Source organism: Chrysochloris asiatica, unplaced genomic scaffold (genome assembly GCF_000296735.1).
Source record: "Chrysochloris asiatica unplaced genomic scaffold, ChrAsi1.0 scaffold00099, whole genome shotgun sequence".
In the NCBI taxonomy this organism is placed as follows: domain Eukaryota; kingdom Metazoa; phylum Chordata; class Mammalia; order Afrosoricida; family Chrysochloridae; genus Chrysochloris; species Chrysochloris asiatica.
Window position 1 is genome coordinate 9,174,317 of NW_006408617.1, and position 13,318 is coordinate 9,187,634.

The following is a 13,318-nucleotide window of genomic DNA, read 5'->3' on the forward strand; positions in this document are numbered from 1 at the left end:
TGTAACCCATACTGAAGGCTGTGGTCTTTGATCTTCCTCAGTATTTTAAGTCCTCTTCCCTTTTTGTAAGCAAGGTTGCATCATCTGCATATTGCAAGTTGTTACTGTGTCTTCCTCCAATCCTAATGCCATATTCTTCATATAATCCAGTTTCTCTGATTATTTGTTTAGCATACAGACTGAGTAAGTATAGTGAAAGAATATAACCCTGGAACACACCTTACCTGATTTTAAACCATTCAGTATCCCCTTGTTCTGTTAGAATAACTGCCTCTTTGTCTATATACAGGATCCTCATGAGCACAATTAAGTGCTCCGGAATACTCATTCTCAGCAATGTTGGACTTTGTTGAACTTTGTTCAACAGTCAAAAACCTTTGCAGGTCAATAAAACACGATAAACATCTTTCTGGTATTCTCTGCTTTAAGCCAAGATCCATCTGATATCAGCAGTGATCTCCCTTATTCCATGTCCTTGTCTGAATCTGGCTTGAACCTCTTGCAGTGCTTTGTTGATGCACTGTTGCAGCTGTTTTTGAATGATCTTTAGCAAAATTTTACTTGCATGCGATATTGATGATATCAGATGATTTCTTCATTCTGTGGGGTCACTTTTCTCTGGAATGGGCACAAATATGAATCTCTACCAATCAGCTGGCCATGTAGCTGTCTTCCAAATTTCTTGGCACAGGTAAGTGAGTGCCTCCAGTGCTGCATCAGTGTTTTGAAAGATTTTAATTTGCATTCCATCAGTTCCTGGAGTTTTGTTCTTTGTCAATGCCTTCAATATGGCGTGGACTTCTTCCTTCAATGCTATTGGCTCTTGATCTTATGCTACCTCTTGAAATAGTTGAACAGACTCCGAAACTTGCTCTCTGGTGTAGAGCTGCTAAAAGACATGAAAAGGGAAAAGAGCTTAGCAGAAAATTTAACAGGGCAGGTCAACAACACAAAGTCAAATATTATAATGAAATGTACAAAGACCTTGAGTTAGAAAACCAAAAGGAAAGAACACACTCAGCATTCCTCAAGGTGAAAGAACTGAAAAATTTAACTTTGACTTGCAATACTGAACAATTCTATGGACAAAATACTGAATAACGCAAAAAGCTACAAAATAAGATGGAAGGGTACACAGAGTCACTGTACCAAAAAAATGGTTGATATTCAACCTTTTCAAGTGGTAGCCCTTGTTTAACTAAAGTTAATTTAAAAAAAAAATTTTTTTGAGTGATTTTTCAGAATAAGTATTCAAGTTAAGGAGTTATGTGTAAGGAAGATTTGAGATAATCATTCTGCCATATAATCTCCCATGGGAACATGATTGGGCTCTGTACACATTACCCATGTATTGTTTGTCCAGATTTGGTTTCCATTCATTCAGTAAATCCAATGATGTTATGATATGGATAACAGTACCTAGCATAGGGAGTCTTGGTGTGGCACTGTGGGTTAATGCACTAGACTGCAAAGTCCGTTTGATCTGCAAGGTCGGCAGTTCAAGCTCATCAGCTGCTTCTCAGAAACCTTATATTGGTCAATATGGGTTGGAACCAACTCCACAGCACTTAACAACAAGAATGACAATCGGGCATAGTCTAGATCACACTAGTGGTTTATTTTCTTCATTTCTTGCCTTTTTTTAAATTGAGTAATGTTTTATATGAGATACTCTACTCCAAGTTGAATCCGACTCATAGTGACCCTTTAAAACTAACCTTTTGGAAGCAGATATATTTCTTCCAAAGAGCATCTGGCGTGTTCAAACCACCGACATTTCTATTACCAGCTGAGTGTTTAACCACTGTGTCAGCAGAGCTCATTGATCACAGATCACTGTTAAGTGCCATGGAGTCGGTTCCAACTCAATTCAATCCCATATAGGGTTTCCAAGGAGCAGCAGATGGGTTTGAACCACTGACACTGTAGTTAGTAGTCCAGTGTTTATTCTATAATGCCACATCAGGACTCTAGGTAACACATGTAAACAGTTAGTGTATGGTTGGCATTCAATAAATGTTGGTGATAGAAGTAATTTATAATACTAGCTAGCATTTCTGTGTGCCTACCTTGTGCAAGTATCATTTGTAAGCACTGTCTTTTATATAAACAGAGTGTCCCTTTAGTAGAAACTGGAACTAGCAATTACATCCATTGGGCCTCACTTGTGCCATTACACATTATCACTCCTCACATTTAGCCACACTGCTGAAACTCTGTCTCAACCATATGCTTGTAATCAGAATATTATTTCATATGGACCATCATATTTCAGTCACTCAACTCTACCCAGACATGTCTTTCCATCATATGAATGGTGAGAATATATAATTACAGCTGTCTTTAGGAAGTTGTGTGTAAATTTAGCTTGAGCTCCAAGAATCATATCAGTTGAAGACAGCTTCTGGTTGACCTCCAACGTCTCTTTCAGTTTATTGATGCAGATCTGATGGGATTCAACCAGCCATAAATGAAAAGGAAGATAATCATGCCTAGAAAACCAACCTTTGCCAGTAACAGGCAGCTTCACTTCTCAGGACCTTTTTCATCACTTGGAAAGTGAGGATGTTACACTAGCTCACACATAAATGCTGAACACTTGTGAGCTATGTCTGGCCCTGAGATAGACTTGGGTGGTACCTTTGTTTGACCTACATTAGGACTTTTTTGTAAATTTTGTTGTTAGTCATGTTGTTAAGTGATGCTGAGTCAGTTTTGACTCATTGCAACCCTTTACAGGGTTTCCAAGGAGCGACTGGTGAGCTTGAACCTCCGACCTTACCATTCAAACCAACCTTGCAGTCCATCATGTTAATCCACAAAACTATGAAATTTCATATAAAAATTTCCATGAAATATTTCTGATTTCTATCTTCCCTTGAAAAGATAAAGGTGTGGCATGTGAGCCTGCTTTTCATATGGCAACAATAAAAACCATCAGCTAAGCCTGAGCTGCTGCTGCCCCATCTGTTGACCAGTTCACCACAGTCCCTACCATTCCTTAGTGTCTCATTCATAGTCAGTGCTGTCACTTACCCAACTCCCAGTCTGCTAGACGTCTGCGTTTGCAATTCCAGGACCAGCTTGAGCCCTCATTCATTCAACCTTTCTTTATTGCTTACCCATATGCCATTCTGTGTACTAAACTACTGAACTTACACCCTCCAAAGATGTCTATTTTTAGTTTTTATTTCAGCGACAGAATCCCGTCTTCATTTGCAGACCTGATTAGTTTCCTCTGTTACTAAAGTTTTCCCTCTTCTTGGTGTCCATTTAGGATTCTGCAGTTTACTAAAGCAGCAGTGTCTCCCAGAGGGGCTACAGCAAATCTTCTCATCAGACAGATGGAAACCACGGTTGGTGCCTGACACTTACAACAAGAAGAGCAAGAATACTGCACACTGGGTCCAATAGGTAAGAGAGGAAATTCTCTCCAGCCCCTCACTGGAAAAATAACAGCAAGTCTACATGATCGGAGATAATCAAGGTCAACATCTAAGGACAAATGAGTAGAGGCAAAGCTCCCATTTTTCAAATTTATAATAATAGGTTTTAATATTATATTATTTAAATATTCTAATATTCTTGCCACAAAAGCCTTTTTCCTGAATGATTCAGAAGAAAAAGATAACTCAAAAAAAAAAAGTTTCTTTCTATTTTCCCCAATATATATTTCATATATATATGAAACCTGCAAGATTGGTTTGAACTGCAAGATCTATGGTTCAAATTCACCCGCTCCTTCTTGGAAACCCTATGCAGGATTGTTATGAGTCGGAACTGACTTGAAGGCACTTACCAACACTACCAATGAAGCCTTTGGCCTATTTTAATGGTGGTCTCTTCAAGGTGAGTGATTAGGAAACCAAAGATATTCCGTAGAGGCCTAGGACAATGCCTATTTAAAATCCATTTCTCCAAGGCTATAACTAATTGATTTTTGAATCTTCTTTACTAAAATAGCCTTGTCCCACAAGCAATTGTACTTCAATAATTTCTACTTGAGTTGAAAATAACAATATTTTTATAGACAAAATGATGTCGTTTCTAAAAGCGTCTAAAGTAACATATATAACAGAATGTTTTTATTTAAACTGATAAAAAGCAAGACAAAGATTCAGAACATTCCTTTATTTGTTGACTTTTTTCCCTAAATAAAGAAAAATGATTGCAGCCATTCTAGAGTGTGAGCCGGGGAAGAAAACACTATGCCTGGCAAAAAGAGATATGGATTACACTTTGATCTCCCCACATCCCAGCAAACCCTTCCTTCTCCTACTTCTTGTACCTCCTTACTCCTTCTATGACTTTGGACCAATCAGTTAACCTCCCCAAACTACAGCCTCCTAGTGCATGAAATGGAGAGAGTGTGTCATGTGATAACATTCATTCAACACATATTTTAGAGTACCTTTTAAATATTTAGGTGCCCTGTGGGTTAGGTGTTCGGGTACTAAGCCAACTCCAAGGGCAGAGATTCAAATACACTAGTTGCTACAACAGAGAAAGATGAAACTGTCTGCTCCCATAAAGAATTACAGTCTTGGAAATAGCATTGCTTTGAATCAGAATCCATTAGATGACAGTAGGGTTTTTTTCTGGTCTTTTAAATAGTTAGCTCAATCTGATACGGAAATACACTCTTAATAGAGGAGGATGAGGGGTGGGGGTGTACTCTGAGGTAATTCCCTGAAAGGTAATTTGCCAAAAGCAGATTCAACAAAATGACAGTTTACCAAATTCCTTTCTCATTTTCATTACTTATAAGGTTTATAGCAGTTTGCAATTGATGTTTTGGCGTTAACAGTTTTTGGAGATTTCTGTGAGTTTCTATTTCATGGTTTGTCAATTTTCTTCATGCTAGCATTTGAAGGAATAGCAATTTAACTTTGCCTTAACCAAAAACAAATTCACTTCCATCAAGTCCATTCTGACTCATAGTGACTGTGAATCTTTATGGAGGAAGACAGCCTCTTCTTTCTCCCGCAGAGCATCTGTGGGAGCAGTTAGCAGCATAGTGCATAACTCACTGCACCATCAGAACTCCTTTCCCTTTACCTCAGCCCCTGCTATTGTGCTGGAGTGAGTTTGTGTCATCTGATGAGGAAAGACAGAGAGGAGTCAACACCCAGCCAAAATGCATGGTGACTGAGGGACATGAGGTTACAGCCATCAAGATTGTCCACAATCAACACAAGTATAATCAGTATGCAAACAGAGTAGACAAAGTGACCATGATTGAGAACTGCTGACATGGAATTAGCCTGTTGGCATGCTCCTTCCTCTTAGACAAATGGGAGAGACAGAATAAAAGGAAAGCAGAAAACAAATATATCTAATAAGTTGTATTGCTCACTATTGGGGGGAAAAATTATATATATATATATATTTCTAAGACAGTGAAGAGTTGGGATCTGCTGTAGAAAGGCCCTGAGGTGAAGTGTCAGAGGCAGGCACATGACTCTCTCCAGGCTTGTGGCCAGATAACATTACCTTGGTCTTCTTGAGGGTCTCCTTCTTGAGGAGCCCTTGTGCTAAACTAAAGGTTAGCAGTTCAAACCCAGCTAGTGGGCATGTGCGAGAAAGACCTGGTGATTTGCTCCCAGAAAGATTGTTGTTGTCAATTCTGATTCATAGCAACCCTGTGTGTGCAGAGTAGAGCTGTGGTCCATAGAATTTTCAAGGCTGTGACCATTTGAGAGAAGATCACCAGGCCTGTCTTCTAGATACCACTGGATGGAGTCAAACCAACACTTTTGACTACTAGTCAAGAGCACTTAATCTTTTGTACCACCCAAGAGCTCTCGGTAAAGGTAACAGACTAGAAACCCCTATGGATCAGTTCTGTTCTGTCACTATAATCAGAATCAATTCAACAGCACCTAAAATAAACATATCATTCATAAGCAGAAATGATATTGGAGCTCTCCTGGTGTCATTCTGACTGGTGATGTGTTCAAAACGTGGTTGCTTCTTCAAACCAAGGAATAGCAATTTCACTTTGCCCTAACCAAAAACAAATTCACTCCAATGAGTTATCCCACAATGGACATGTAGCATGAGGAAAAAACAAATGTGTTTTGTCTTAAACCACAGAGATAGGGAAGCTATTTGTTAATGCAAGATAACTGAGGCTATCCTGATTCTTTTAAGAGGCATCGCTAAAGAGACAGAAAGATTATTTATAGAGACATTTAGATAAGAGAGAGTTTGGTTTGCTCACAGTATTGGAAGAAGGCCAATAAGGCTGCAACAAAGAAAATAAGGAAAGAGTAGAGAATAATCTTTAGTTTCCTTTTCCTTTAGGCTGTTCTTGCTTTGGGGCTGATCTTATATTTGTATTCCTTGCTATGCTTTAAAACAGATTAAGTAGCTTGATTCTAAATGTCTTTGATTTGTTTACACATATCAAACTCTCATATTTTATCTCCTGCACTGGATTATGATCATTTTTATCAAGAACATTGCACATAGGCTATTGATATGGTAATGCATCCCTAATGCCTTCTCTGGAGCAGAAGGCTTCTGTCTTTTCAATCAACACTGAGACACACTTGGGTGCATGGGCCATTCATAGCTGATCTGAAGCTTGGAGTGGGCAGCCCTCAGCATCATGCAATTAAATGGCATAAAATATTGTGTAATTTTGTAGCTCTCAGATTTTCACAGTGATTTCTAATATTCTAGCTCTGGTAGCGTAGTGGTTACGAATCGGGCTGCGAACCTAAAGGTCAGCGGTTCGAAACTACCAGCCGCTCCGCGGGAGAAAGATGAGGCTTTCTACTCCTGTAAGGATTTACACCCTCGGAAACCCTGTACAGGGTCGCTATGGGTCGGAACCAACTCGACGGCACTTAACAACAACAACAAGCAACTAAATCTAGGGGGGAAACCCAAACTTTTATGGAAGTCATCATCTTTAGTGAGTATTTTGATGAGATTGGCTGTTGCATTTAAGATCTTGCTCAAAAACAAAACAAAACAAGAACCCCTCCCCGCCCCCCTAGCAAAAAGCAATTGCAAGATATGCAGTTTATCTTCTTTAGAAGAAAAGAAGAGCTGAGTCAGCCCTCCTGGGATGTGACAACTAAGGTACTTCTTTATCCTTGACACTGCTCAGATAAAACTACTGATATTATAACTGCCTTTATTGAAGTTTGGTAGACATAGAAGAAGTACATACACCTGATATTACGGTCATTCTTGTATAGTTCTAAAAGTCCTCAGGATTTTTATTTGAGGTAAAAGAAGGGAAAGAAATCTAAAATACTAATCAGGTCTTCAATATAATCCAGGGTTACTGCTGGTTGCATGCATTACTCACACCATACACTGGAGGAAGCAACCCAGGGAGGTGATGATCACCCAGCCAATGAGTGACAGACCAAGGAAGGCAGGGTTTCTCCCTTTAAAGACTGTACTTTTTCTACTCTGTCACTTAGACTAGCATGTAAAAGTCTCCCCTTACAGTGGTCATGTCAAATTCACAGTGGCCAAGTCTTGCATTTCTAAAATCTCTAGAGTTGGCACTAAAAGATCAACACTTGTTGTTATCAAGTGCCATTGAGTTGGTTCTGACTTGTAGCAACTTTGTATATCATTTCTCAGGAGCAGCTGGTGAGTTTGAACTGCCAACCTTATAGTTCAAACCAACCTTACAGTGGAGTGCCAATCTTACAGCAACCCCCCTCAAGACTCCAGAAAAGGTAAATGGTAGAGTATCTATTTATTACATGTATAGATCCAGACCTGGAGTCCTGGTGTGGGGCTATAGGATAAGCGCTGGACTGCAGTTCAAGGTCTGCAGTTCAAACTCACCAACCGCTCCTTGGAAACCCCACACGGGTTCTCTGTGAGTAAGAAACAAATCACTGGCACATAACAATAGATTCAGAAGAGCCTCTAAGCCAAGCTGATTATAATAAACTGCTCTCTGCTAATTGTATATCTTCCCTTGATTCAGCCTCATCCTATATAATTAGCACAGTTGTGAAAATAGAAGTTTTCCATGATATTAAAATTCTTACAGAGCACAACCTCTAATTATTTCATATCTTCATATTAGGGACTAAGATACTCATGCTAGAAGGGGGAATTCTGTTTGTTATTTAATTTCTTGTAGAAGGTGTACTGGAAAAACAAGATTAAAAAAAAAAAGATGATTAAAACAATTTCTACTTCATACGCTTAGAGCAAGGTACAGGTGTACCCTTTTTCCTGACAGCCTCATTTCCACTTGGTGTCAGACCTCATCTCTCTTAGTCTCAGTTAGGCCAATTACAATCTCTTCCTGTGAAAGACTTACCTGTCCTTCAAAATCTATTCAACCCTCTCCCCCTGTCCCCCACCCCCAGGCCTTTCCAAAGATGTACAGTTAAAATTGAAGTTAATGACAATTCCAAGGTAGAATCCTCACTTTCCATATGGGTTGTTGTCATTAAGTGCCATCAAGTCAGTTCTGATTCCTAGCGACCTTGTACAGGGTTTCTGAGGAGTAGCTGATGGATTTGAACTGCTGACCTTGAGGTTCACACGCAGTCCAGTGCTGATCCTACAGCACCACACCAGGAGTCCATATGAGATATCCGGGTTCGATTTCTGGCCAGTGCATCTCAAGGGCAGTTAAAACCCATCTATCAGTGGAACCTTGCATGATGTTGTGATGCTGACGAGATTTCAAAAGAGCTTCCAGACTAAGACAGACTGGGAATAAAGGCCTAGCTGTCTACTCCCAAAAACGATCCAATGAAAATCTTACAGATGACATGGATCTGCGTGGTTTACTGTTAAGTCAGAGGCCTGCTGAAAACAGCAACACAATTAAAATTAAGCTCCATCTTTCCATAGTTCACGACACTCTGTACTACTCTATGACATATGTAGGATGTATAAGACATTTGTTTTACACAAAGGGGCTCCAAATATTTGTGAAAAAATGGAATTGAAAGATAATGGAGTTTTTCCTGAACTTGTTGAAAGGTCTTTGTCTTATAAGAATGGGACATGGGGCAGTGACTGTTGGTGATTCGCTGGTCTGTGTTGTTTTCTCTTTTTCTTGCTGGGCACTAACTGGCAGCATTCCCTTGCCTTTATTGGAGTTGGGTATGATCATATGACAAACTTATAACAATGGAATATGCATGGTATTTCTGGGAACCAGGGTTTTGAGGACTCCTGATGTGGCACTGTAGGATAACCCCTGGACTGTGAACCAAAAGGTGGTCTGTTCAAATCTACCAGGTGTTCCTGGGAAACCTGTACAGGGTCACTGTGAGTCAGAATTGACTAGACAGCACTCAATAAACAGCAACAGGATTTTGAGGAAGGTGGGGGGCGGGGGGGATACTTTCTTCCTGTTCTCTTTCCTCTGCTGCCATCTAGTGAGAGAACTCTGAGACCCTCAGGGAAGGGACAGCTTTAGGATTAGCACCAGGTGGAACACCCTAGTCTTGCAAAAACACTTCCACTAGGTTGTTGCACAGAAATACCTACATAATTTATAAATTTCTGAAATTGAGGTTTCTTTGTTACAGTTGCGAGTAAGGCTTTAACTAGCAGTGTGTATGTTTGTAAATGTGTGCATCTGTGTGTGACTCCTTCTATTTTAGAAGCCCCAGAAGGACTGGGACAAATCTTTCTACTCAATTATGAACAAAATAAAACTAAATTGGTGCCTCGTTTGAGAATGGAGTAAAGCATCATCCAATGGAAAGTGGAGAATATTCTGAAAGATCTCTCCTTATTTAAATATATATTAACTTTAAGGCTTTTAATTACTTCTTTTTTTGGGGGGGGCGGGTCTAGTGGTGCTGTAAGATAAACGCAGGACCACAAGATCAGTTTGAACCACAAGGTTGGTGGTTCAGACTTACCAGTGGCTCCTCCAAAACCCTGTACATTCAATGGCACAACAAGTGTGACTCAAAGTAGTTTGTTTAAAGATAGGTTGCCCAAAGAAGACAATCATCTTGCTAATTCATGCCCAGATCCATCTCTTTTATTTTACCTGCTCAAGTTCAAGGTTCGGAAGGAATCCCACTCCACTCCAGCTCCTGTGGCAATTGGAGAACTTGGGGCTTCTCCAGTTCTGTCCTGGGCATAGGCAGAGACTCTGTGCCTTGGCACTTGGGCCCACTCTCTAACCTCTGGAGAGAATGTGATGGTGTCCGACAAATTATCCAGCTTCTAATTCAATATCCATTGTGAGGGAGGCAGATTGTGTTCTTTTTCTTTTTATACCAAAAGTGTGGTGCTGTAGAATAAGCACTGGACTGCTAACAAAAAAGTCAGTGTTTCAGACCCACTAGTCACTCCTTGAAAACCCTGTACAACAACGCTCTATTGTTGGTCGTCCTGGTGTGGCACTGTAGGATAAGCACTGGATGGCTAACTATAAGACTGTAAGGTTGGTGGTTCAAACCAACCCATCGTCCCTCAGAAACCCTGTAGAGAGTCGCTGTGATTCGAAACCAACTTGACAGCACTTACAAACAACAACTGATCAAGAGCTTGGGTCATGACCATTTCAAAGGAAATTCAAAAAGCAATTTCCCCCTAACTCCCCCTCTTTTCATCTTTGTAAAATAGGCATCCTTTGTTTTCTACAGAGTTGAGATTGGGGCTACACAATTTCCCTCAAGATGGGCTTTTCTTGCCATTTTTCATTGGGATGGAGTAGTGGGCTCCATCTGCATTTGGTTCCTTTTCACTTTCTCTCTAACGGTAGTCAGCCTGGCACCTGGCCTATGGGTAGGTCCAATGGGGCATAGCTGGGAATGGGTCGGGTCACTTGACTCAATCTTGTGCTCTGCCCACTCTGCCACTCTGCACTTCATGGTTCCCAGCATGCTCCTCTCCTGTCTGAAAAACAGCTCCTTGAAAAGACTCCCCTCAGTCCTCCAGGGCCCCAGGAAGAGGAGTTGACTGGAAGGCAGTGTCCTTGCATTTCTGATGGACTGCTTCCATGATGGGCCACTTCCCAAAGTAGTTGAACCAGATCTGAGGAAGAGGAAACAACAGGAGATGCTATGTCGAATTTCATGTCCGACATAAGTTTCTATGCTTTAGCACAGTGGACCTCTGTATGCACAAGGAGGTCTCCAATTCCCAACTTCCCAAAGAAATTCAAGGAAATTAATTTGGAGATGCTCTGTCAGAACTGGGATGAGAATAAGGGATGAGATGATTATTGAATCATGATGATGACAATGGAGTATAAACTAGGCATGCCTGTGTTACACAAGAATATGGGCAAATAGGGTCTGGTAAAAAGAGATGGGGATAAGATTCTTATGATTCAATAGTGAGTAATTGTTATGACTAATTGTGACTGTTACAACTGTGAATGTAGAAGTTTTGTAACAAAAACAGGGAAGTAGTTAATCTTACAGTCCAGAAATAGAGGACCCTAGGACCATCAAGGAAGAAGAGCACAAGCAGAATGCTTCCAGAGAAGCATGAACACCAGAGATGGAGGCAGAGGTGGGAACATGGAGAGAGGGAGCAGTTGAGGCCTCTAGATTCATGGAAAGAGAGGACTTGCAGAATGTGCCCTTTGGTTGTTTAAATTATTATATATGCCTGAGTGTTGTTGTTGTTGTTTTTAAGGAGCTAAAATGAATAGAGAGAAATACTGTTAACTGATGGTACATGGTGGTGGTTATATGTCGTGGAGTCGGTTCCGACTCATAGCGACCCTGTAAATCTTTATGGGAGCAGAAAGCCTCAGCTTTCTCCCATGGAGCAGCTGGTAGTTTCAAACTGCTGACCTTAAGGTTTGCAGCCTGATTCATAACCACTCTGCTACCAGAGGGGATTATAATCATTGTAATGAAACAAAGTAAATGATTTGTTGAATGTAAAAACTGATGATCTGCCCTGTAAACTTTTACTCAATTCACAATAAAGACATTAAAAATATTTATAATAATAATATTGGCAAATAAAAGGCACAGAGTTTTACACTTTACGGAACCAAATGTCCTCTGTATTAAACAACAAGGATTCATGTTCTGAGGCAGAACTCTAGGCCCCAAGAACACCAGTGTGACAAGATGTACAAAGGCAGAGACTCAGACACCAACAAAAAATGTGCATCTTCTACATGCCAAGGCTCAGTATTATGTGCCTCCCTGGTAATTCCATTTGTTGCTCAAAACAGCTCTGAAAATGGGTATTTATACATTAATATGTCAGTTGAGGAAATGAGACTCAAGACAGTGAAGTGCAAAGAACAAGACAGGTGCCAGTTACAATAAGCAGGACCCAGACTGGTCATTCAGTGACAAAGAACAAAAGAAAAAGTAGTTGATTCAGCTCCAAAAAGGTGAAACTTTAATGAGACTTTCAACCACGTTGTTACTGGCCTCACGCCCCCTAAATTCTCCCTAGCTAGGAACTGACTTGAAGGCACTTAACAACAACAACTAGAACTGGATTGTTCTAGACTGAACCTGGGTCAAGAGAGACCTGTGGTGTCTCTCCAGGACATATCAGGAATAATCAAGCCCACTATGGTTTGAAAAGGTGTCCTAGTATGGCACTACAGGGTAAGTACTGGACTGTGAACCACAAAGTTAGCAGTTCAAACCCACCAGCTGCTCCTCAGAAACCTTATACAGGGTCATTATGAGTCAGAACTGACTTGACAGCATTTAACAACAGGATTTTAAAAAGGCACCAAGAGCAGTTGTTGGAGTTCAATTGGTCACATCACAGTGACCTTTTCCGGGGAAGCTGTGAGAATTATTCTGAGCAGATTACACTGTGCTCTGGAGAGATTACACAGAGGGGATCCCTAATCCCACGAATGGCTTCTCCATGCAGCAAATCTGTCACACCCCAGAGTAGTCACTTCCTCCTGCTTCCTCCCCTGGCAGCTTGCTCATAGCTCTCTAAAGGCATTTTTTATTAAGTAAGGGTCTATCACCAAGTCACAGCAACAAATATTTACTCAGCAATTTCCAAGACTCCATGTTCTTTCAACAGGCATATATAATGCACCTTTGATTCTTTGTACCAGCCCAGAGCCTGAAACATAGTGGGTGCTCTACGTTGCTGTTGTGAAATGCTGGTGAGTTGGTTCCGACCCTGTGTAGGGTTTCCGAGCAGCAGCTAGTGAACTTGAACCCCTGACCTTGTAGTTCAAATGGCTTTGCAGTCTGGTGCATTAACTCCCATCGCCACACCAGTACTCTCTACATGTTGATCAAATGAATTAACATAAACCTTAGTTGCTTGCAGGACTTAAGAAAAATGCCTTATAATATAAAATAGTCAAATCCTTCCTCATCAGTAAAGTCTACCTGCCATTCCATAA